Source organism: Lutra lutra, chromosome 7 (assembly GCF_902655055.1).
Source record: "Lutra lutra chromosome 7, mLutLut1.2, whole genome shotgun sequence".
Lineage (NCBI taxonomy): Eukaryota > Metazoa > Chordata > Mammalia > Carnivora > Mustelidae > Lutra > Lutra lutra.
Window position 1 is genome coordinate 13,637,091 of NC_062284.1, and position 25,184 is coordinate 13,662,274.

General features: G+C 37.4%; 1 long non-coding RNA gene across 1 annotated transcript; it reads right to left on the reverse strand.

Moving 5' to 3' along the window:
- Positions 1–1,964: 1,964 nt before the first annotated feature.
- Positions 1,965–23,880, reverse strand: LOC125105540 (uncharacterized). The gene is made up of 3 exons (XR_007128936.1): positions 23,691–23,880; positions 22,627–22,766; positions 1,965–2,308 (listed from the first exon to the last, which is right to left on the reverse strand). It is a non-coding gene; the product is annotated as an uncharacterized LOC125105540 (long non-coding RNA).
- Positions 23,881–25,184: the final 1,304 nt, after the last annotated feature.

Genomic DNA, 25,184 nt, shown 5'->3' on the forward strand with positions numbered 1-25,184 from the left:
AGCATTTTGACATTGACCCATACTCCTAGATAAAGGTTGTAATTCATTCTCCTAGATATGAAACAATTCTTCACACTGTTGGATTAGAAGCCCAGAGGGTATATATATATATATAGCTGGGTATATTGGGAAATAATGATGTGTATCTTTAAAAAGGGAAATGTAATTTAGATTAGGAATCCATTGTAAAGACAGGATACAGGTCTAAATTGGTGATTTATGTATTGACAAATATTTTACATGTTATTGGCTGAAAGAAATAAGTCCAAAGGGATGGTTAAAATAAAGTCTTAATCATTGCTTACACATTTTAGTGGTGATTTAGAAAGAATGCAGGATGGAAGTCGCCTAAATTTGACCTTCTAAAAGCAGACACAGTGTTTGTTTACATTTGGAATACTCAAAAGATTAATTGATTGTTCAATAAATTATCACTTTACAGATGGGGTTAGTCTCTTAAACAAACCACCAATCACCTTGTTAACACAGAGATATAAATAAATCGTTTTCAATAGGATGAAAATTATCCCCTTTGTAGGTGTGGCAATTAGATTATTGATTTTAGGTAAATGTCTAGTTAATTATGCAATAGGCTTCATTTCTTCTGTTAATTAAGCTACTGCTCTTTTAAGTCAATAAACTATGGCCTCAGGAGAAATGAAAAGTTTCCCATCTGAAGAGTCTGGGTACTTCCCCCAAAATGGGGCAGAATAGGAGACCCTTCTTTTTCTTTCAAAGACCCAAATGAAGAAGAACTTTTATGAGTGGATTTCTAGTATTTCTAGTTCGCTCCATGTCTATTTCTAGAATCCAGATTAAATAGAACTCTGAGTAGAAATACTTCACTTGAAGGGAAACCACTAGCCTGTCATTTGAAGAACACTGCCTAAGAGAAATTAAACTGTTTCTGTCTCATTTGCTTTCACGAACCAGCTCTAACTTACCTCTCAGGAATCTCTACCCACTGTTCAACTCCTTCCAAAACGGTGTCATCCTCATTTAGGTGTTAATCATTCACACGATCTACCAGGAAGAAAAGGCTATTTTTAGAATTGTCCTGGGAACAGAGCCTAAATGCAAGGAAAAGTATCCTTACCCACGTGCCTCACCCTGTTCCTTACTTTGGACCAAGGATTGATTATAGATGTTGACTTTTGTCCTGTTCTACTTGGGAATTGATTGCTTTTCTCTTCTCTTTTCTGGGGGTTTCTGGGAGGGAAATGGGAGTTGGGGGCTGTACTCACTTTGCCTCACACCTGGAATCTGAACTTGGCTATTCCCCTCACTCTGATTTCATAGCTTGGTAAGGCTTCTGACCCTCTGATTAACTCCAGGTTTTGCTTTGTCTACCCTGGCTTCAGTGATGAAGTCTCACACGTGTCCTTTCCTGTAAATCTGATAATGTTTTGCACATAGTAGAGGCACAATATCAATCTAGTAAATGAACCGAGGGGTGGGAGCCACACCGTGTATTTGTGAAAAACCTGAGTAAAGTCTATGCTGGAAAGTAACTAGCTTCCAGAGAACAATGAACTGATTCTTTCCTTCTTTTAGGCATTGGCCTACGGGGAAGCTACAGAAATGACAATTACAGTGATAATCATTAATATTTAATGAGTGCTTACTATGTTCCAGACATCACCCTAAAATAAATAGCATGTATTATCTGATTTAATCTTCAAGGAGGGATTCTCAATACCTACTTTGTTATCTTCATTTTACAGATGGAGAAAATGAGGCATAGAACCCAACTAGGTTTCTTTTTTTTTTCTTTTGTTTAAAGATTTTATTTATTTATTTGACAGACAAAGATCACAAGTAGGCAGAGAGGCAGGCAGAGAGAGAGGAGGAAGCAGGCTCCCTGCTGAGCAGAGAGCCAGATGCGGGGCTTGATCCCAGGACCCCGGGATCATGACCTGAGCTGAAGGCAGAGGCTTAACCCACCGAGCCACCCAGGCGCCCCTGGAGCTAGGTTTCAAACCTGGGAAGTATAATGACCGTTTCTGTGCTTTTGATAACTTCCCAGCCACCAGGGATCACCCACTGACCAAATGAGCAACGAGAACCAAAGGATCAATAGTGTTATCAAACAGCTCCACTTGACCTGAAAACTCTTTGACAAAAATAATAGCCCATATTTAATAAGAACTTAATTCATTTTATTCTTCCGGAAGTGAACGTACAGAACGGCCATTTTATCAACGGAAGCTCCGTCAAGAAGGCGTTGACGTTCTATGGAGCGGAGGAGGTGCTGGTCAGGGGAACCCTCGTAACTCCAATATGCCTCTTCCGGCTGATGATTTTAGCACTGGAAACATGAATAACATGTAAATTAAAAATTATTTTCTCCTGACCAAATTGCTTGCTCCTAGCATGGAAGTGGCTAAAGAGAAAGTACACACTATACTTTTATTTGGATGTTCCCCATTTAATTTACAGTAAGGTTGGACATAGTCCTACTGACCACAGACTGACTTCTGCCACTTCTTGAGAACCAGGGTATTTCCTTTTACGGTAAAAGCTATAATTAGCTGAGGGATCCTAAACTGTATGTGTTAAAAATAACCCTCATTCAAGAAACCTGGTAAAAGTTGTGCTGGTGTTTGCACGAAGCCTGTTATACATAATTTTCTGAAGCTGTTTTCAATCATGCAAATGATTTTTTCCTTTGCAATATGCTAATGCAATCTGATTTATTTCAGTTGTAAAAGTTAATTACAATGTGTTTGTGAGTCCCTAAAGATGATGTATTAAATGTTTATAACCAGGATTATTAAAATGTCCTGTCTCGATTACAGAGCTTCTCTTTCAAACACTAGAACTAATTGTAGCCTTAAATCACAACAACCTCACTGTTAAAATTAACACAAGGGCAACATTGCATAATTTTAATTAATTTTAATTTGGCCAAAGCAAATTAATTTTTGTTTTCTAGAAGGACAGCTAAACTCTTTTGTAGCCTGCTTCCACTAAACATAGAGTTCATAAACTTCTTCTCTTCTGAACATTTTCATTCCTCTGAGGATTGTACCATGGGATTGAATCTTTGTTTATGTTTTGGTTCCAATTTGCATATCTGGTTCTCTCTGGAGAGAGTATGGAGATGAAATGAAACCAGAGTAGAATGTGTACAATTCTATGGTCAGGGAGACAAATTTTCCTCTGTGAGTTTCATAATCTTAGTCCAAGTTTTTGCAGATGATAATGTTCAGAACCCAGGAGAGGAGTACTCAGACTTCTATCATTAGCACCCATTAAAAAGCTCCCAACACCTTTTTCAAAGTCGGCAAAACAATTTTTTAAAAAATACCTGCTTAGAAGACATCATATCCATATTCTTTCATCTTTGCTGTGCTTAACACATGTACCAAAATTGATTATTTCCCATGAATAACTAATACCAAATCTTCCACTGTTTTATCATTTCCCTGAATATCATGCTCATTCTCTGTATTCAAATGAAAGCTGTCTTAAAGTCAGAGATCACTGTGATAAAAAAAAGTCTTGAAAATCCGTCTTAGAAAAAGTCAACATGACCCCATGAAATAAAAAAAAAAAAAATCAGTGACAAGTACTATAGAGGATTCCAGTGCCTTATCTAACTGACTGTAAGTTCTAAATGTTGGAAAGAACTGGATAAATTATTTCTCATCTAGATTTACATATAGAAATTTTGAGATGGCATGGTTTACATTTTTGCTAGTCATGTACATTTTACCCTGCTTGTCCCTCCTTACAGGCATTCCTTATACTCTTGATAAATTAAAATCTTAGAAGAAAACTTATTTTATGTCCAGAAACAATAATCATAGCCAAAATGAAGACCGATTTTTAAAAAAGGTTAATTCACTCCATACCAGTAAAATCTAAGCATATCAGATAATTCTTTGTCCAAGCCAACACACTGTCTTTTTTTTTTTTTTTAAAGATTTTATTTATTTATTTGACAGAGAGAGATCACAAGCAGGCAGAGAGGCAGGCAGAGAGAGAGAGAGAGAGAGAGAGGGAAGCAGGCTCCCTGCCGAGCAGAGAGCCCGATGCGGGACTCGATCCCAGGACCCTGAGATCATGACCTGAGCCGAAGGCAGCGGCTCAACCCACTGAGCCACCCAGGCGCCCCCAACACACTGTCTTTAAGAATAAAAGAGGACACTGCTAATAATTGAATGAGAACATTTTGCTTAAGACTGGAATCTCCTGGGAAAACTGGAAGATTTGCTCACCCACCACATAGAGAAATGACACTGATGTCTTTCTAGTTGTGTATTTAGTTTACCACATTCCTTCCTTCTGTTCGTTCATTATGGAGATGGATCTCTGGAAACCATATCTTCGTAGCATGATTTGAACCTGAGTATAGCTGATTGGATGGGCATGGATATTTGATTGAATTAGATCTATGGAGATATACCTTAAGTGTTCAAGCATGAGATATTTGGGTTAAACTTTGGATGTTGCTAAATCAATCTTAAGCAAAACTGAGGGATATGGAGAATTCCTTTTCAGTCCATGCTGTAAATATATTTACCATATAATAAAAATGCACATTTCAGTCACAGATCAGGTCAAAACACACATAGGGCCAGTTTCATTTTTTTGATTAAAGGATATCTCTTTAAAGTGTAAAACTTTAATTCCATTTATAAAATTATAAAGGAAATTTAAAGTTCTTGCATCGTTAAAAGAAAAAAAGTGATAGGATCCAAATTATCCTGTTGACAACCTACAAATAATTAGTACGAAAGACTAATTCGTTTAAATTCAATGACTTTTTAAACAGATCTAACAGAAAATGTATGATATTTTGAAGAATACAGTATATTAAAAATTGTAGGGGACGCCTGGGTGGCTCAGTGGGTTAAAGCCTCTGCCTTCGGCTCGTCAGGGTCTTGGGATCAAGCCCTGCATCGGGCTCTCCGCTCAGCAGGGAGCTTGCTTCCTTCTCTCTCTCTCTCAGCCTACTTGTGATCTTTGTCTGTCAAATAAATAAACAAAACCTTTAAAAAAATAAAAATTATAAATTTGTCAATTAGCAAATTCCATTTTAATCTTGAGTTGAATGTGCACTGATAACAGAAAAAGTGTTTTATTTTAGTGAATATTTGCAGAGAACATTAGGGCCTTCTTGTAATTTTCCTGTTCCTAAAATTATATCGGTGAGAGTGAGAAGGGAAGAATTATATTGGTGATCTGAGTAGCTATACTTATACTTGAATGTTTCTCAGGCTTATGAACTCTGTGAGGTCAGGGAAATTATTTTATTCATCTCTGTATCTCCGAGTTCTTAGCATAATTTTAACTATATATTCAGTATTGAATGTACTGATGTGAACAGAGACAACTGAGATTGGGTATAGGCTAGAAATAAAATTAGACCAGAGCCACAATAACCATTCTCACTGGTAAAACAAGCAAATAAACACAAATAAAACAAATCTTAGGGACGCCTGGGTGGCTCAGTTGGTTAAGCAGCTGCCTTCGGCTCAGGTCATGATCCCGGCGTCCTGGGATCGAGTCCTGCATCGGGCTCCTTGCTTGGCGGGGAGCCTGCTTCTCCCTCTGCCTCTGCCTGCCATTCTGTCTGCCTGTGCTCGCTCGCTCTCCTCTCTCTCTGACAAATAAATAAAATCTTAAAAAAAAAAAAATCTTAGAGCCTTAACCAGTTCCCTAGAAATCATTGACCTATCATTGGGGAGGTTTCTCTGATGGTCTGAAATGCAAGGAAATTCTACCTATGAGAATTAATATGAGTAAAAGTAACTGAGGATACTCAGGCTCATAAAAAACCTCAGGAAACAACTTCATTACCTCTTTTTTTTTAATATCTAGATTTTACCTTTTATTCTGAGAACAATGTTATGGATAGGAAGCCTAGATAAAAAGGTGTTTATAGAGCATATCAATTTTGATTGCATTTTTTATTGTATTTTACTGTGTTTTTCGTTCTTCCTAAAACTATGCTTCATAATGTGCCTATGATATATGAGGAGGGCTTACAGTGTCAAGTATGGAAGGAATCTGCTCACTAACTTTCCAGAACACACTCACTGGCTTGTGTGTGCCAGATCCTTCGTGGTCGCCAGTTAGTGAGAAGCCTCAGCCTATTACTGACGGAGTCTGTTTGCTCTCTTTAGTGAAAGGACACTGGTAAGAAGAATGAACATACTTCTCAGTGCAGACACCCAGGGAGTGGAGAAATAAATCTCACTTTGGCTAAATATGCCAATGATGAGACTGCGTTCGTCCAGCACTGTCAGATGACTGACTTTCATCCCAGGTCTCGTGGAAGACTACTGGTGTGGACGTGGATGATTTTGTAGTGACAAAGGAACCCTGAGACCACAGACTTCATCTTATCCCAGAAAAATCTGCCGTTCTATGAAGAGATGTCTCCTTAGAAGAAATTACGTTTTATTAGATGAGGCAAATATTTTCCTGATGGGGTCTGATAATAGCTGTCAAAACTTTATGGTCCAGTCTTGAATGTTAGGTGTTAATACATTGATGAGCTGTATACCACCTCGACTGACAGCCACTGGCAAACACGGCCAGAAATCATGTCCGGTCAAATCCTCCACTGGCACTCTTTTGAGATACAAATATAAAGAGTCACTTCTCATTTAACCCTGTAAGTAAACTATAGGCAAATTAAAACTAAATTTTATTAAAAAAGCCAGTTGCTTTCCCCTTTACCAGCAATGAACAATTGGAGTTGGAACTTTAAAATTAATACTAGGGGCACCTGGGTGGCTCAGTCAGTTAAGCATCTGCCTTCAGCTCAGGTCGTGATCCTGAGGTCTAGGATCAAGCCCCATATCAGGCTTTCTGCTCAATGGGGTCTCTGCTTCTCCCTCTCCCTCTGTTCCTCCCCCTGTGCTTGTGCTCTCTCTCTTTCACTCTCTCTTTCTCTCAAATTAATCTATTAAGTCTTTAAAAAAATAAAATTCAATACTAGTTACATTAACACGAAAAAAATTAAATACTTAGGTACAAATAAAACACACTATGTACAGGATCTATGTGAGGAAAACTATAAAGCTCAGATGAAATAATGGAGAAATATTTCATGGTCATGAATAGGAAGGCTATATATAGTTAAGATGTCAATTCTTCTGAAACACAATCTGTAGATTCAGTGCACTTCAAAAAAAATCCCAGCCACTTTCCTGGTAAATATCAAAAAAATGATTCTAAATTTTATATAAAGGGGCAAAAGACCCAGAATATCCAACACAATATTGAAGGAGAAGAATAGCTGGAGGACTGATGTTATCTGACTCTAGGACTTTCTATAAATCGAGACAGTATGGTATTTTAAAAAAAGAATAGACACATAGTTCAATGGAACAGAATGGAGAGCCCACAACTGACCCACATAAATACACTCAATGGATCTTTGACAACGAAGCCATGGAAAGTCAAAGAAGAAAGGATTGTTCTTTCAGCAATTGGTGCTGGAAGAACACCCACATGCAAAAAAGAAAAAAAAAGAAAAGAAAAGAAAGAAAGAAAGAAAGAAAGAAAGAAAGAAAGAAAGAAAACACAAGAAAGACAAGACAAGAAAGACAAGAAACAAGACACACGCCTTACCTCTTTCCCCCAAATTAACTCATAATGGATCATAGACTTAAATGTAAAATGCAAAACTATAAAATTCCTAAAAGATAACACAGGAGAGAGCTTATAGGTGACTTTGGGCTTGATGATGATTTTTTTGGGTACAACACCAAAAGAACAATCCATGAAAAAAAACATGGGTAAGCAGTCCTTCCTTAAAATTATAAATTTCTACTCTGCAAAAGACACTCTTAAGGAAATGGAAACACAAACCACAGAGGGAGAGAAAGTCTTTGCAAAACTCCTATCTGATAAAGGACTGGTAGCCAAACAGGCAACCCTTAAAATTCAGCAATAAGAAAATATGGAGCCCAATTTAAAAATGGGTAAAAGAGTTGAACAGAGACCTCATCAAAGAAGATATACAAATGGCAAAGATATTGCTAAGTGGAAGAGGCCAATCCAAAAAGGCTACACACTGCATGATTCCAACGACAGGACAGAGAAGGCAAAACTATGGAGGCAGTTGCCTGCAGTTCAGGGGGAGGTAGGGATGGATGACTACGTGTAGTACAGAGAATTTTTAGCCCAGTGAAAAGACTCTGTATGGTATTAAGAATATGGATGTATGTCAGTATACATTCGTCAAACCCATAAGAACCTATAAGATATAAAACACAAAGGGAAAAACTTAAGATAAAGTGTAGACTTTAGTTGATAATACTGTATCAATATCGGTTCAGCAATGGTCACAAATGTACTACACTAACATATGATGTAAATAATAGGGAAAACTATGAGGGAGGAGCACTGTGATTCTCAGATTCTCTGTACTTTCTCAGTAAACCAAATAATAATATATTAATACCAAAAATGTTAAAAAAATAAATTTCATCTTTTTTTATAAGAGCCTTTTTCTAAACTTAGCATAAAGAAAATTCCTTCATCTGTCCAAATAGAGCCCTAACATCAAGGACTAATGGAAGCACTTTTTGAACTTGAGGCTCAGAGAAGGTCTCTAGTGTTTGTAGCTTTGATGAACTCTACTCTTTGTGGTCTTGAACTTAGATTACATTATTAGTCTCCAGATCAGCCAACGCTATTGAGCATGCTCTAAATAAAAGCTCTAATTCTTTTTGGTCGTGACGATGACATGCAGTCATTACCCTCCTCTGGTGCCTTTCCTGAATCTCCTAGGCATGATTACTTTTCACCTGTGTTTTCATAAAACTTTACATATACGATTAAGCAGAGTATATATGGTTATTTTTACATCCATCTTTCTCTTGAGGCTGTGGACCATGGCATTTTTCTTTCTTTCTTTTTTTTTTTTTTTAAGATTTTATTTATTTGTCAGAGAGAGAGAGGGAGAGAGAACGAGCACAGGCAGACAGAATGGCAGGCAGAGGCAGAGGGAGAAGCAGGCTCTCCGCTGAGCAAGGAGCCCGATGTGGGACTCGATCTCAGGACGCTGGGATCATGACCTGAGCCAAAGGCAGCTGCTTAACCAAATGAGCCACCCAGGCATCCCAGCATTTTTCTAATTTGAGTCCTCAATGTGGCATTTAACAAATATTTGTATTCATGCTGCCTAAACGAATCATTACAAATTTAGAGGCTGAAAACAACAAAATTTGTTATTTCAGAGTTCTATAGGTCTGAAGTCTGACATGGGTATCACTGGGGTAACCCAAGGTGTCACCAGAGCCCTATTCTTTACTGTATGTAGGCTCTAGGGAAGACAGCATTTCCTTTCTTATTTAAATTACTGGCACAATTCAGTACCTTATGGTTAAAAGGACTGATGTCTCCCTTTCCTTCTGGCCATCAGCTCAGACTCTACAATCCTTGGCCCAGAGCCGTCTTTAAAGCCAACAAAGAGAGGTGAAATCCTTTCCGGTTCAGAATCTCTCTTGTGCTGTTTTTCATAATGCCCTCTCTCTGACTGACTCTTCTGCCTTCCTCTTCCACTTTTAAGGATCCATGTGATTATACTGGGCCCATCTGAGTAATTCAAGATACGCTTTCTCTCTCTCAAATTTCAGAAATGTAATTCCATCTGCAAAGTTATTTGTGCCGTGTAAGTTAATATCCTCACAGATTATAAGGATTAGGGTATAGACATTTCTGTTTGTTGTTATTCTGATTAACTGCAATACTTAGTATACACTTAAATTACTTTTGTCACCAAATAGAAGTAATTTTACTGAACTATATTTAGTATTATGTCCTGGGCTTCTATTTCTTGGCCTCCTTTCCAAAACTGAAGTAATATGCATTCTTTAGGGGGGAACAATGAAAAAAAAAAAAAAAAAGCACGAAACCAAGAAACTACTCATAATCTTAGAACCTTGAGAAACCAGTCAATATGTTGATGTATTGTTTTCTAGATTTTTATTTATAATTATATTTATAAAAATATATTTACATATTTTCCTTATAGACTTTCTTCTAGACTTGCCATTTTAAATCATGTTTTCTTTTCCACCCAACATTATATAATTTACTGTTTCCAAAACACAATTTTTAAAAGACACCTAATATTCCATTTGAGACTTTTGAGAATACTTTATTAAACTATTATCTTGTATGGGGACATTTAGGTTGCTTCTGACTAAAAAAGTGTTATTGTGATAATCATTTTGGCACATAAATATTGGATTTATTTTCTGTTGTTTTATTTAGGATATATTCTTAAAAGTGAAATTTCTGTGTCCAAGAAGTCCTGAACAAGAACATAAAATATGTTGAATTATATAAATCTTCAATTAAATAAAATGGTCAATTAAAAAATATATATGGCTTTTTTATATAGTTCTATATTTTACAAAGGTAAAGGAACTAAAATGCAAGGGAATAACTTGGAAACTATTTATAATAATGTTGACAGATGAAAGGTAATACTTTGAATTTAAAGTGCTCTGAAGTATGGGGAGGCTGGGCGGCTCAGTCGGTTAAGTGTCTGCCTTTGACTCAGGTCATGATCCCAGCATTCTGGGATCAAGCCCCACATTGGGCTCCCTGCTTGGCAGAGAGCCTGCTTCTCCCTCTCTTTCTGCTGCTGCTCTGCCTACTTGTACTCTCTATCTCTCTGTCAAAAAAAAAAAAAAAAAAAAATCTTTATAAAGTGCCCTGAAGTCAATTAGAAAATACACTATTTATCAGAAGGAAAAACAGGTAAAGCACATAAACAGATTTCCTGTATAAGAAATACAGTCTTAATATGAAACAGTGCTTAATATGATAACCAAATCAAAAATTAATTTACTATTTTATTCCCATCATATTACGAAAGATGAGTATGAAATAATATATTGTGATACAAAGAATATGGTGAAATCAGCAGTCTTATAAATTGCTGATAGTAACTTAAGTTGGTGCATTTTTTTGGGAAAATAACTTAATAATATTCTTTAAAATGTCCTGAGTTTGATGGGAAATGCCTATAAAAAGAATATAACAAAAAATATAAAAGAATACTGCAAAGACTATCTTAGTAGTTTTGTAATAGTGCTATGCAGTTGAGAATTTTCTAGTTACTGAAATCACCTGTATTTGTAGCCAAATATAATATATTCCTCATGGAAGCCAGGGGCAGGAAAAAATCCAAACTTTCTTTAGGTTGATAATAAGAATTCTATAAGACCTACATCTGGAATTGGCCAAAGTACGAGGTTGAGGGCAGAGACCGGCAAACTATTAAGTTTGCACAAGATTTCTGCCCCAACTGCAAGAATTTGGGGTCCAATTATGAAGTTAGAGGAAATAATCCACAAATGACTAGCTTCATTTCTGACACCAACTCTTCATCTAGGGGTTTCCCCAAAGTTTTGGGGAAAAGACCCACAGAACTCACTGAAAACTGTTATCCTACAGACACAACTTATTACAGGAAAAGATACGTTAAACTCAGCCAAGGAGAGAGGCATATGAGATCAGAGTCTGGGAGTGTCCCAAACACCAACCTTATCTTCAGGATACATTGCCTTCTTGACAAATGTATTTATATATGCTTGTCAACCTGGAAAGCTCACCTGACTTGGACCTTGAAGTACAAGGTTTTGTTTGTTTGTTCGTCTGTTTTAAAGATTTTATTTATTTATTTATTTATTTATTTATTTGAGACAGAGAGAGAGAGAGAACATGAGAGGGGGTAGGTTCAGAGGGAGAAGCAGACTCTCTGCTGAGTAGGGAGCCCCACATGGGACTTGATTCTGGGACCCTGGGATCATGACAGCAAAGGCAGACGTGCAACCAACTGAACCACCCAGGTGCCCCAGAAAATCCCAAATGTTTAGGTGTCATCTCTCAGGAGCATGGACAAGACAAGACCTCTTTTTTGCAAGGCCGAATTCTGTACTACATATCTTGTTATATGATATCATTCTTGGTTGGTCCATTAGTTTTTCCTTTTTTTTTTTTTTTTAAAGATTTTATTTATTTATTTGACAGAGAGAGATCACAAGTAGACAGAGAGGCAAGCAGAGAGAGAGAGGAGGAAGCAGGCTCCCCGCTGAGCAGAGAGCCCGATGCGGGACTCGATCCCAGGACCCTGAGATCATGACCTGAGCCGAAGGCAGCGGCTTAACCCACTGAGCCACCCAGGCGCCCCATTAGTTTTTCCTTTTATCCCCTGTAAGATGCTAATAGATCTTCAAAATACATGAAGCAAAAACTAATAGTTCTGATTGGAGAAATAAGAAAACCTGAAATTTATTCTTGAAGTCTCCCACACTCCTAACCAGTAATCTGTAGAAGTAGGAGATAATTTTTGTGACTTTATACTGGGCAAAGTACTTTTAGAATGCAAAATAATCAGGAGACAAAATACTGTTATCGTGTACTTCAAAATGAAAGACCTTTGCTTTTATAAAGACACTGTTGCTAAAATGAAAAGCTAGGCAACACTCAAGGATAATATATCTACAAACATAAATCTGATAAATGCCTAGGATTCAACATTCATAAAGAATGCTCACAATAATGACAACCAAAAAAAGCACAATAAGAAAACCCAATAAAAAAGTGGGTGGAAGAATTAAGCAAAGACTTTCACGAAATGAGAGATAAAGATGGCAATAAACATAAGAAGAGCTGTTCAATGTCATTAGTCATTAGGAAAATAGAAATTAAATCCACAAGGAGATACTTCTACTCATCACTTAAAATGGTTAAAAAAATAATGAAACTAAGTACTGGCAAGGATGTGGGGCAATTGGAACTCTCACACTTTGTTGGAGGGAATGCAAAATGAATCAGCCACTCCAGAAAACTCTGACAATTTCTTAGCATATGGTCCAGGATTCCTAGATTTTCACCCAGATTTTCACCCATAAGAAACTAAAACATATCATCACAAATGGCTGTACATGAATGTTTATGAAACTTATAATTGCTTGAAACTGACACAATTCATTTACTGATGAATGAAATGACAAATTCTGGTACACTCAGAAGGCAATACTAGTCAGCAATAATAAGGAATAAACTGTTGATACATTCAACAATACAGATGAATCTCAAAAACGTTACACTGAGAGACAATGTCTACCAAAAGACACCATAGTCGTATTAATTCATAATGGCAAAAAAATAAAACAAAACCCCCATACCAAAAAAACAAAACAAAACACACAAAATGAAAGAAGGAGTTTAAATGTCTGTCAACAAGAGAAAGGATAACAAATTGACATGAGGGAATATAACCTTGCAATACAACTACTGACATACAGCAGTGCCTAGGTGGCTCAGTGGGTTAAACCTCTGCCTTCGGCTCAGGTCATGATCTCAGGGTCCTGGGATCGAGCCCCGCATCAGGCTCTCTGCTCAGCAGGGAGCCTGCTTTCCCCTCTCCCTCTGCTGCCTCTCTGCCTGCTTGTGATCTCTGTCTGTCAAATAAATAAATAAAATCTTAAAAAAAAACCATTGATAGACAGAATATAGATGAATGTTAAAGAAATTATGTTAAATGAAAGAAGCTGGAAACAGAAGCATACAGACCATATGATTCCACTTAGATGAAATTCAAGAACTAGCAAAGTTAAACAGGGTAACAGAAATCGGAAGAGTGGGAGTTTGTGCTTGAGAAACCATCTAAGAGTACTTTCCAGAGTGATGAGATTCTGTTTATATCTTGAACTAGGAAGAAGTTACAAGTGTATGTCCCGATAAAAAAATTCACTGAGCCGTACGATTAAGATTTGTTCATTTTACTCCATAAAAATTGAGTCTCAAAGATAGATACAGAGCACCTTGTTGAAACTGATGTTTCTAGATCAGGGACAGGACAAACCCAGGGTAGCCTGGAGTATCTTGCAATGCCAGAAAATAAGGAAACGCTTAGTAAACAAAAGGATGGGGCTGGAAAATGCCACGGGGCACAAAAGCCAACCTGAAAGTCCCTAATGACTGAGACCGAAGCAATACGTTGTATTAACACATGTAATACAACATCTGTTATACATGGAATTTTAGTTCTTTCCCAGTTCATATTTTCGAACTGCCATTTTATCTTTACCCATGCATTAGTTAGAAGTATATTTCTTGGTTTAAGACATATGGGGACTTTTGTTGTTGTTCTTAACTGATTTCCAGTTTAATAACATCATGTTCAGAGATTGTATTCCATGATTTCAGTTTTTTAAATTTTATTTAGGCTGGCGTTGTGATGCACTATATGAACAAATTTTGGCAAATTTTTCAATAACCTAGTTCAAACTTTTTGTATTCTTACTGCTTCTTTTTGTTGCCTACTTCTGTTATCAGTGGACTAAGAGAGATTTAATACATTCATTCGCTATGATTCTGGATTTTTCTGTTTCTCATTGTACTTCTGACAATTTTGCTTTAGAGTGTTATATTGTCCCATTTAACTGACACTTGTTATTATGGACTATCTTTTTTTTCTTCTTCTTCTTTTTTTTAAAGATTGTATTCACTTATTTGACAGAAAGAGAGAGTTCACAAGTAGGCAGAGAGGCAGGCAGAGAGCGAGGGGGGTGGTGGGGAGCAGGCTCCCTTCTGAGCAGAGAGCCCAATGCAGGGCTCGATCCCATGATCCTGAGATCATGACCTGAGCTGAAAGCAGAGGCTTTAACTCACTGAGCCACCCAGGCACCCCTATGAACTATCTTCAATCTCTGTTAATACTTTCTTGTAAAGTCTTTCTCTGATATTAACATAGCATGACAGTTTTCTTTTACTTTAAGTTTGCATTTTAAATCTTTTTTATATTCCTTGGTTTTAAATAATTCTGTATTTTTATAATTTAGATGTTGCTTGTATACAGCTCAGAATTTGGTTTTGAGGATTTTTTTGGGAGGTGGCCAGTTTGTATTTTAAAGAAAGAACTCAGTCAATTTATATTTAATATAATTTCTGATATAGTTAAGATTAAACATAGCACTTTATTAATTTCATTTCTCTACTCTTATGTCTTTACTTAGTTTAGTTATTTTATTAATCCAACTTTTCTTTATATTAGCTTAGAAATTATATCTTTTGCTTTTTTTATAGTTGCCATAGAAATCACACTATGACTAGTTGAGTTTTCAAAATCAAATATTAGTTCTTTTTACCTTTCTACAGGGCAATTAAAGAAACTTAGAACATTTTTTCCTCCATTTTTGTAACCTCCTAACACACATATCCCTGCTTTTGTGTGTTTTAATAATTTATATTCTAAAATATTTAAGATATCATTATTATTGTTAAATAAGTACTATCATTATTTCTATTTGTCCACACTCTGATCATCTTGTTGCAGCTTTTTTTTCCTGCGTTTCTGAGGTTCCATCTGTAATATTTTTTTCCACATGAAGAATACCTATACTACTTGTACTATGCATATTATCCCACTCTACTAATACTAGACTAAGTAAGATTGTAAATTCTATACTCTATTATATCTCTTTAGGATTGAAAATTTACATCTATTATTTCTTTTTTTTTAATTAAGCCAAATAACTTTTTATTTTTTAAAATTTAACTTAATTTTATTTTTTTCCAGTGGTCCATAATTCATTGTTTCTGCACCACACCCAGTGCTCCATGCAATTATTTCTTCAACTATTTTTTAATGACCCATTCTCTCCCTTTCAGATTTTAACCGACACATTTTCTAACTTTGTTACTGTATCCTACAAATACCTTAGTCTCTCTCATTTTACGTTTGTTCTGTTTTTGTATTTGATTGAGTTTGGGATCTCAACCCAGATTAATTTGTTTGAAGGGTCCCTCTCTCCTGGACATTACATTTCATTATTCAAGGATAAAACATAATCTTGCAGAACTACAATAATCTTTCCCAAGAATTTGTTTGTTTGTTTTTCCCCAAATATATTAAGAAGATAACCCCCATTTTTCTAATGAGGTGTTTGGTAGAGTGGAATTTTGTGTTGCAGCTCTTGAAGAAGCCATCTTGTTACCACACCAAGAGATTCTATCTGAGAAATAAGGCAGACATTATTAATTAAGGTCATGAAGTTAAGTAATACACTCCTGATTATATCTTGCCAAACAATAGCTTGAGACCCATATCTGTATTACCCATTTAAGTTCCTGTTTGTATGGCTCAATAAATTCCCTTTTTATTTTAGATACTTTTAAATTGGGTTTTTGTCATTTTCAATGAAAAAATTATCATTAATTTGTTGAATTAATTTAGATATAAAAGTAATTTCAGTAGTTGTACAAGGAGCTGGAGAAGTTTGACTCACGGCAAGAAGGTAAGATAGAAGGCTAATAATATTTTTAAAAAGATGATGAAATTCTCTCCGAATTTCATCATCTTTTTAAAAATATTATTAGCCTGGGATTGGGAGGGAGACAAAACATAAGTGACTCTTAATCTCACAAAACAAACTGAGGGTTGATGGGGAAAGGGGGGTTGGGAGAGGGGGGGTGGGGTTATGGATATTGGGGAGGGTATGTGCTATGGTGAGTGCTGTGAAGTGTGTAAACCTGGCGATTCGCAGACCTGTACCCCTGGGGATAAAAATATATGTTTATAAAAAATAAAATTAAAAAAAAAGATGATGAAATTCTAAATCAATGAGAATGGAAATGAAAACAGAAAATGGGTATGGATTGCAGACAATATACTGTAAGTATAACAGTAAATGTTGGACATGAAAACTTCCTACTAAGGTTTTATCTTCTATAGCAGTTCTGTAAGTAAAGTACAACACATTCTTATGAACTTGATGTACTTGCTTGAAATTAGGCTGTGCAAATACTAGTATTTTAATTCGAAATGTTTAACCTCTGGATAGGTTACTTGCTTTAGCAATTTTAGTTTTACTTTTTGCACATTGCTTTACCTGGTTAAAAAAACAAAACAAAACAAAAACAAAAACAAAAAAAACAACATGCACATTGTCCACCAAACAAAGAAATTTCCAATCCTAGCCCCAATGGATGCGATGATTCCATTGACTTAATCTTTGCAAACAATGGTATAAATATAATTTGTATTGTTCCACAGAAACAACTTCAGTTAAAAAAATATGCAATCAGTTGCCTTCCTCTCTAGCTTAAGGTACGTGTGACCAGGGAGACCTTTCCAAAATAAGGCTGTAATAGTATTCAGATAATAGATAAGTGCTACTCTAACCAAAGTGGAATATATGGAAGGAGGAGATGATAGACATCTTGCCGGAGCCTAACATGCCTAGATAAACATTTCTGGTCAAGATGATTTTAAAACACGTATCTGCTTTCCTGTGTTTCTTCTATTCATTACTATTGTTGAACCCAAATCTAAAATTGGAATTTGGAGCGGAGTTGTGACTTGATCTCCCTTAAGGGTTATCAAGGCCATAATACACAGTTTTCCTCTTTCCAGAGCCTTAATTGTACTAGTAATCTCACAATTTACTTTGAATTGTGAGAAATGAGGGTGGGAAGCACAACACGAAGAGCAGTTGGGTTGTGAAACATGGAATTGTTATGTCATAACTGCAACGTTTCTCATCGGAAAAATTTCTTTCATAGCTATGGGAAAAAAATAAAGATTGCTTAGAAAAATCAAAAGGAATGAGAAACTTCTCCCCTCATTCTCTCACATTTTTGCAGAGTAGAAGAAGCAAAGAAATCCCATGTCAGGATGAATCACCCAACTGGAATTCACACATAACAGAAGATGAGGGGGCTACGAAATGCCAGATGCAAATGTTAGTTATAGCACATTTCCTAAAACGCAACTTAAAGTCAGCCCCATCCCACTCACTCTTCCCAAATCCTGGTTTGTGTCTTGTCACCTCTACTATAAACAAAGCGGTAGCATTCATAGAGATAAATAGAGAGGTGCGTGGGGACAAAGCCAGGGAACTTGTTGGGAAAAGAAAAGACAGAGAAAGCCTATGTGTTTGAAGCCAAAAATGAAAACCTTAAACAATCACGCATACTGAGATGTGGGAAGATGCCTTAAATCTTGTTAAAGAGAGTTAAGTTCAAACATAATTCTATCAACACTGATACTGAGAGTGTTCCAGAGTCATATGGCTGATTCTACTATGTGTTTCATCAATGGTTGTGCTATCTCGGCTGGAGGGAAAATCGGAAAGTTACAGCTGGCGAGACTATAACAAATCCCCAGGAGGTCTGTATTAAGGCACCCATTTAACTAGCAGGTGTCTCCACATTTACATTTAGTTAACACTTAACTCCAAGTGTTTTCTGCTAAGAGAACGTGCATGTAGATTCCATTACATATTGTAAGCTGTTGACTGTTTGGTAATTGTTTCATTTTCAGACATTTTTTTCTTATTGAAAATGTGATAAATGTATAGGTTTAAAATGTAGTAAATGCGGGCGCCTGGGTGGCTCAGTGGGTTAAGCCGCTGCCTTCGGCTCAGGTCATGATCTCGGAGTCCTGGGATCGAGCCCCGCATCGGGCTCTCTGCTCTCTCGGGGAGCCTGCTTCCTCCTCTCTCTCTGCCTGCCTCTCTGCCTGCTTGTGATCTCTCTGTCAAATAAAAAAATAAATAAAATAAAATAAAATGTAGTAAATGCAAATGTACACACACACACACCCACAGAGGAAAAGATGAAGATTACACAAATAATATCATTCATTTTTTAAATTATCAATCTGCTCCTGCTCGTGACTTTTTTGTTTTTTGTTTTTAAATAGGATTCCTATTGCAATCTCCAAACTCAAAATATTTTAAGCATGGCTTTGGGAGGGGAATTGTCAAATAGAGCAATGAATGTGAATCAAGCTCTTAAATGAGGGAGGAAAGGGGATAGATTTTCAATAAAAGTTATTTGTTCAATGCAGGAAATTGGGAAAAGATTAAAAAAAACAGAAGTAATTTTCACTTTATGTAACTGGATTATTTAAACCCTCATAATAGTTTTTTTTGCATCTAGGGCTTTCTTTTCATCTGAATTTATTTTTGTCTTGCCTGCTTAGAACTATTTATTTGAGGTCTGTACCTAAAAGCCTCCAATTACCATCTGATTGTAAGTGGGAAAAAAGGGATTTGAAAAATAACACAAATTATCAAAGGCAAGAGGGAAGATTTTACTGAATTATGGAGCACAGTGGGGACTTGATAGGAGTTTAAGCTGGAAAGGTGGACACCGGGGTTTAAATCAAGGGGGCCTTCTAAAGTATGGACATTACATTGACAGTGATGAAGAGTTGTTGAAGTGATTCAAGCAGAGGAGTAACATGAATATGTTTGTTTTTTAAAAGCATACCTTGAGTGCCAAGTAAATAGCACACTAGAAGAATGGACTCAGTCAACAGAGATTAGTTGTAATGGTCCAGACCTCCACTCCTCCAACATACACAAAACACACATCAAAGATGTGGACCTGCTTTACAACAGTGGTGGAATGCAAGGTAGGAGGCAGGACAGACAGAAATATATAATAGTAGAAATAATGGGACTTGGTAACTATTGGAAGATGGAGACGAAGATGAGAGAAAAGTGTCAGCAAACAACCAGGCTCACTTCTTATCAGAAAAGAGTGATACAAATTTACCAGACAAAGCAGTCAGGGGGAAAGTTTTTGTGATAAAAAGATGTGATGAGTTCAGCTTTGGATAAGTTTTTGAAGTACTTGTGGGACATCTGGGGACAGTAAGTGGTTTTAAATATAGAATTGGATTTCTGGACAGTTATTTAATAATAGCTAAAACTTACTTGATGTTATTATTTTCCAGAAATTTCTAAGTGCTTTACATATTTTCATTTAATTTTTGAAACAAACAAATTAAATCCATTTAAAATGATTAAAGAGTAAGATAAGGAGATTAAGTGACTTCACCATGGTTGCATGGCTAGGAAGTAGTTGAGCTATAACGTAAATCCAATAATTTGGCCCCTGAGTCTACATTCTTGATGACTATAGTATAGATGCTAGAAGAAGAAGGAGAAGGAAAAGAAAGAGTCATCAGCATGATGACTTCAAGGAATTGAAATTCTGGTAGAATATAAAGTAGACATTAGTTAAGAATTAGAAGTAGACAATAGAAGAAGACAATGAAGAAGAAGGAGAGGGAGAGGAAGAGGGAGGAGAAGGAGGAAGAGGAAGAAGAGGAAGAGGAAGAAGAAAAAAAGGAAAAAGTAGAAGAAGGAGAAGAAGAAGGAGAGAAAATAGAGAGAAGAAGAAGGAGGAGGAGGAGGAGGAGGAAGAGAAGGAGAAGGAAGAGGAGGGGAAGGAAGAGGAGGAAAGAATCCACAGGAACATCAACAGATTTTTTTAAATTGAGAAGAAAGATGAGGAATCTAAGAAGTAGAAAGAGAAAGAACAGTCAGGAAGTGGGGAGGGAAAACAAAGAGGTGCCATGTCATGGTACCCTAGGAGAATAAGTGAATGACACTTGAGAACCAGTGAGCGGTCCAAAAAGACTGAAATTGAAAAGTACTCTGCGTATTTGCATTCAGAAGTCCTGGGTGACTTGGTCAGAGCAGTTTTAGTGTAGTGATGTGATGCTTGGCTAGATTAATGGGCTCAAGTGGGTCATGGACAGAAGAACAGAGCAAATGACTTCTTTTCTGAGAAGTTTGACTATGAATGGGGAAGAGAGTGTATAATTATTGCTTTAGAGTATCATGGGATGGAATAAGGTTTTATTTACATCATGATTTAAAGTATAGTCATAACATTAGCCTATATCTAGGTTGGAAGAAAAGACCCAGCAAAGAGAAAAATCTTAAGGATAAAGGAGAGGAAAAATATCATTTATGGAATCAGTTTTGAAAATAAACAGGAAGACATAGACTCCAAAGTGAAAATAGAAGATCAGCTTTGGATAAAGGTGTAAGTCCCTCTTTCTTTGGGATGGAAAACGAGAGGAATGGGTTTTGCAGGTATAAGAATAGGCAGTTAAAGAGTCCAAGACTGAAATCCCCTATTTTCCCCAAGGGGTAGAAGATAAGATCATTTGCTACAAGAAAGGTAAAATGGATAGGGAAATATAAAGAAGCTAACGGTATACATTTTCTAGGGCTCTCCTAACAAAATACCACAGACTGGGTGGTGTTAACAACAGAAACTTATTTTCTTACAGTTCTGGAAGCTAGAAGTCTGAGGCGAAGTATTGTAAGGGTTGATTTTTCCTCAAGCCTCTCTCCCTGACTTACAGATGGATACCTTCTCACTGTGACTCCAAATGCTCTTCCCTCTGTGTGGGTCTATATCCAAATTTTGTCTTCTTAGAAGGATGCTGGTCGTATTTGGTTAGGGTCTGTCCTTATTATTTCATTTTGACTTAATTACATCTTTTTAAATCTCATGTCACATTCTGAGGTTCTGGAGGTTAGGACTTCAACTTATGAATTTTGAGGGGACACAATGTGGCCCATGATGCACGCAGGGAACTTTGGAATAACTACTTTCAAGAAGGGAGAGATGATTCAGTACACATATATAGACACTTGCATGGTACAAAACCTAGTTGGGTTTAAGAGTTGGGTGCCTGGGTGGCTCAGTGGGTTGAGCCTCTGCCTTCAGCTTAGGTCATGATCTTAGGGTCCTGGGATCAAAGAGTCCCGCATCAGGCTCTCTACTCGGCTGGGAACATGCTTCCCCCCACTCCACCCCACCCCCGTGCCTGCCTCTCTGCCTACTTGTGATCTCTCTCTGTCAAATAAATAAATAAATTCTTAGAAAGAGTCACAAATTGGTAGTGGGACGCAAGGGTCTATTAAGTGATCTACTGACCTGTACATGTCAAGTGTGTATTGTGGAGAACAAGGTGCTGGAATGGCCAAGGAACTGGGGAAATATACCCCATTAGTCAGGCTACATATCTAAGCAAGTAAAGAAAGATGGGATAGAGGGAAGAAACTGAGAAATTAAGGTGCTGAGGGACCTGGTATTGTGTGCAGATTTAATGGTAGCAGGAGATCTAGAAAGCTATAAAGACCAGAGTTCGTAGTCAGAGAATGAGATAGTTAAGGTTTAATGGGTAGCACAGTTCCTGATAGTGAAAAGGTCAAAGTTAAGGTCATCCTATAGTACTGATGGAATAGAGGTGAAGGCTATTGGAGTCAAAGTCAAAAGCTATGAGTCTGGATATTGACCGTGTCATTCACATGGACATTGGAGGTTTCTAGGATAAAAGTGAAGTGAAGAATAGAAAGTATATGAGTCAGAGTTATCTGTGAATAGGAAGGAGAGACTGGTTCATAGTCCATTTAATGTGATCCTCACCAAGAGAGAGCTTTGGGTTCCTATAAATTTCAACCTCAGCATAAATCAAGCCAGAGTTAGCCACAGCTCTGTGGAGGTTGAGTTTGGTCAGCCAGCTCTGTCCACAAGGGGTTACCCCAACAACCTGGCTAATTACTGCAGCCCTCTACATTTGTCATTTAAGACTCAGCTCAGATAGGGGTGCATTAGTCAGTTAAGCCTATGAGAACTCTTGATTTCTGCTCAGAACATGATCTCAGGGTCCTGAGACCGAGCCCTGTGTCTGGCTGCATGCTCAGCATGGAGCCCGCTTGGGAGTCTCTCTCCCTTTCCTTCTGTCCCTTCTCCCTCTTTGCATGCACCTTCTCTCTCTAAATAAATAAATAAAATCTTTTAAAAAAATAAAAGAAAAAGAATCACCTAATCTCTAGCTGTGGTATACCGGAGAGGACCGTGGGATGTGGAATCACACTGCGTAAGTTCAAATAACACACAGTCTTGTTACATGATGCCTGACCTGGGGCAAGTTACGTAACCTCTGTGGAGCTCCATTTTCTCATCTGTGAAATGGAAACAGCATTAGTGATTTGGATTTCACTGCAGAGGGTTTTGAAGATTCAATGAGATAATTGATACAAAACACCCAGATCAGCCCTGGATTGGCAGTAAGTACATAGTCCGTTTGAGCAATTATTATTAAAAAGTCTTCTTCTGAAACTGCGGCATTCACATGTGCATTCTTGCCTCTTATCACACTGTACACCCGTTGTTTGTTTGAACCTGTCTCTCTTCTAAGCTGAGATGTCACTTGGGCACCTGGGCTGCTCATCCTGAAAAACCCACTACCTGCTGCATATTATGTTTAATGGCAGTTTATTGAATAAATTAATGAACAAATGAGAATTTTTTTTTCAGTATTTAAATGAAGGGCATTGATAATAACAGAGGAGAGTGATTCTTAGCTCTCTCTGTCCACCTTGTCATGTAGACTCTCATTATCTAAGCCTTAGTTTAAATGGGGTTTCATTTCTACAAGACACTAACAAGCAAATATTCTGGAAATCACTTTTTTTTTTAATCCTTAGATCTATAATCATTAGACTCAGCTATGGCTCTACATTTTATAGCTTTGCACTTTAGCATCAAAAACTATCATCAGAGGCTGTGTCCGTCATCTACCGTTGCAGAACAATGGCCACAAAATCGTGGAGGAGGCAATAAAGCATTTATTTCTTTTGTGTCTGCAGTTCTGCTCAGGGTCGGTTTGGGGTCAGCTGGGCCACTCTGCTTCAAGCAGCGGATCCAGTTGGACTTGGCTTCCTGCCTCATTATGGCCTGCGCTCTGTTCTGCTCAGTATATAATTCTTCTGGGGCCCAGGCAGAAGGGGCAGAAACTCTTCTCATGGTGCATGGCAGAAACGCAGGCAGGCAAGCCCAGCGACGCTAACACATTTTACCCCCCTGCTTGTGTTAAGCATGCTTACCTGCAAAGAAGTCCTATGGTCATGAGAAACCACCAAAGGCCAAACACACTGGACCTCTCAATCCTCAAAGCCCCATCCGGCTCTGAAGTACCAGGTTCTATTCTGGTCTCCTTAACCCACACTCAACCCAACATTCCATTCCTCAAATGTCCTAGTGACTCCAGCGATCAAAATAAATCCTGCTTGCAAGATCTAATATTAATGTGCAACTAACACTTAGAAGAAATCAACCAGAATTTATTTAGCACCCTGCATGCTTTCTGATTTAAAGGAACAGAAATACGAACAAGCTAGACGTCCACTGATAAGGAAATGTTACCCAGTGGGAAGGAAGATGGGCTTTGGACCCCAAAAGTCCTGGCTGTTAACAATTAGCACTCTGTGTCCCTGGGCATTTACCATCTGACAAGGTAAGACAATTGTCATCTTTGAGATTTCTCATCTTTTAAATAAGGGCTGAGTCATATCAGATAATTTGTGAGTACAAGTCTGAGTTTAAAATTTAGAATGCTTGTATTTATAAATAAAATTATTATAAATGCAATACTAATAAAATTGTTGTTGTTACCATATGGAAATGATAATAATACGTTTTATAGAGGATCATGTGTAAAGTTTACATACATCACAGTGAATAAGGACTGCACAAAAAGACTGGCTCCTTTTGACAACCTTTCCCTTTAAATACACAACTGAAAAACTGAAGCAGATGTGCCCTGACCGAAAGCTACATGTTTTTCTCCTAATTATTCAGAGAAAAGGAAATTCCCTATTTATGTATTTATGCCTCTCCAAGTGCAAATTGGCAAAAACAGATTCGCAAATAGTAAAAATATGTATTTTTTTTTTCACTTTAAAAGGAAAAAATCCTACAACTGGACATCTTCCCTCTGGGGAGATTAATTTTGATGATATCCATCCCCATTTGCCAGAAATGGGAAGATTCCTGGGGCCGCAGCACGGACAGGCCTCGGGTTTTATAAACAGGCCCAGGGGAAAGAGTGGGATGCCGAGAAGCAGCGTTGCCCTCTAACCCAGAGGACAAGTTAGAGCAGTGCCTCCTGGCCTCTTTTGAACGGAGACATCCTAATGGCCCTGGGTTGATTGTTTTTCCACAAGCTCCTTTGGAGTTATCACGGGAGGGCTACCTATTGTTTTTAAGCGAGTGAATGAAAATTAGCTGTATTGGTAAAGGTTCTTTTTTTTTTTTTTTTTTTTTTAAGATTTTATTTATTTGACAGACAGAGATCACAAGTAGGCAGACCGGCAGGCAGAGAGAGAGGAGGAAGCTGGCTCCCTGCTGAGCAGAGAGCCTGATGTGGGACTCGATCCCATGACCCTGAGATCATGACCTGGGCTGAAGGCAGAGACTTTAACCCACTGAGCCACCCAGCTGTCCCATTTGGTAAAGGTTCTTAAGCCTGTCCATGACAATTTCTCTTTCTTTTGAAAGAGAACGGTGGATCGTCGGTCACAAGAAAGTCAAATAACGAA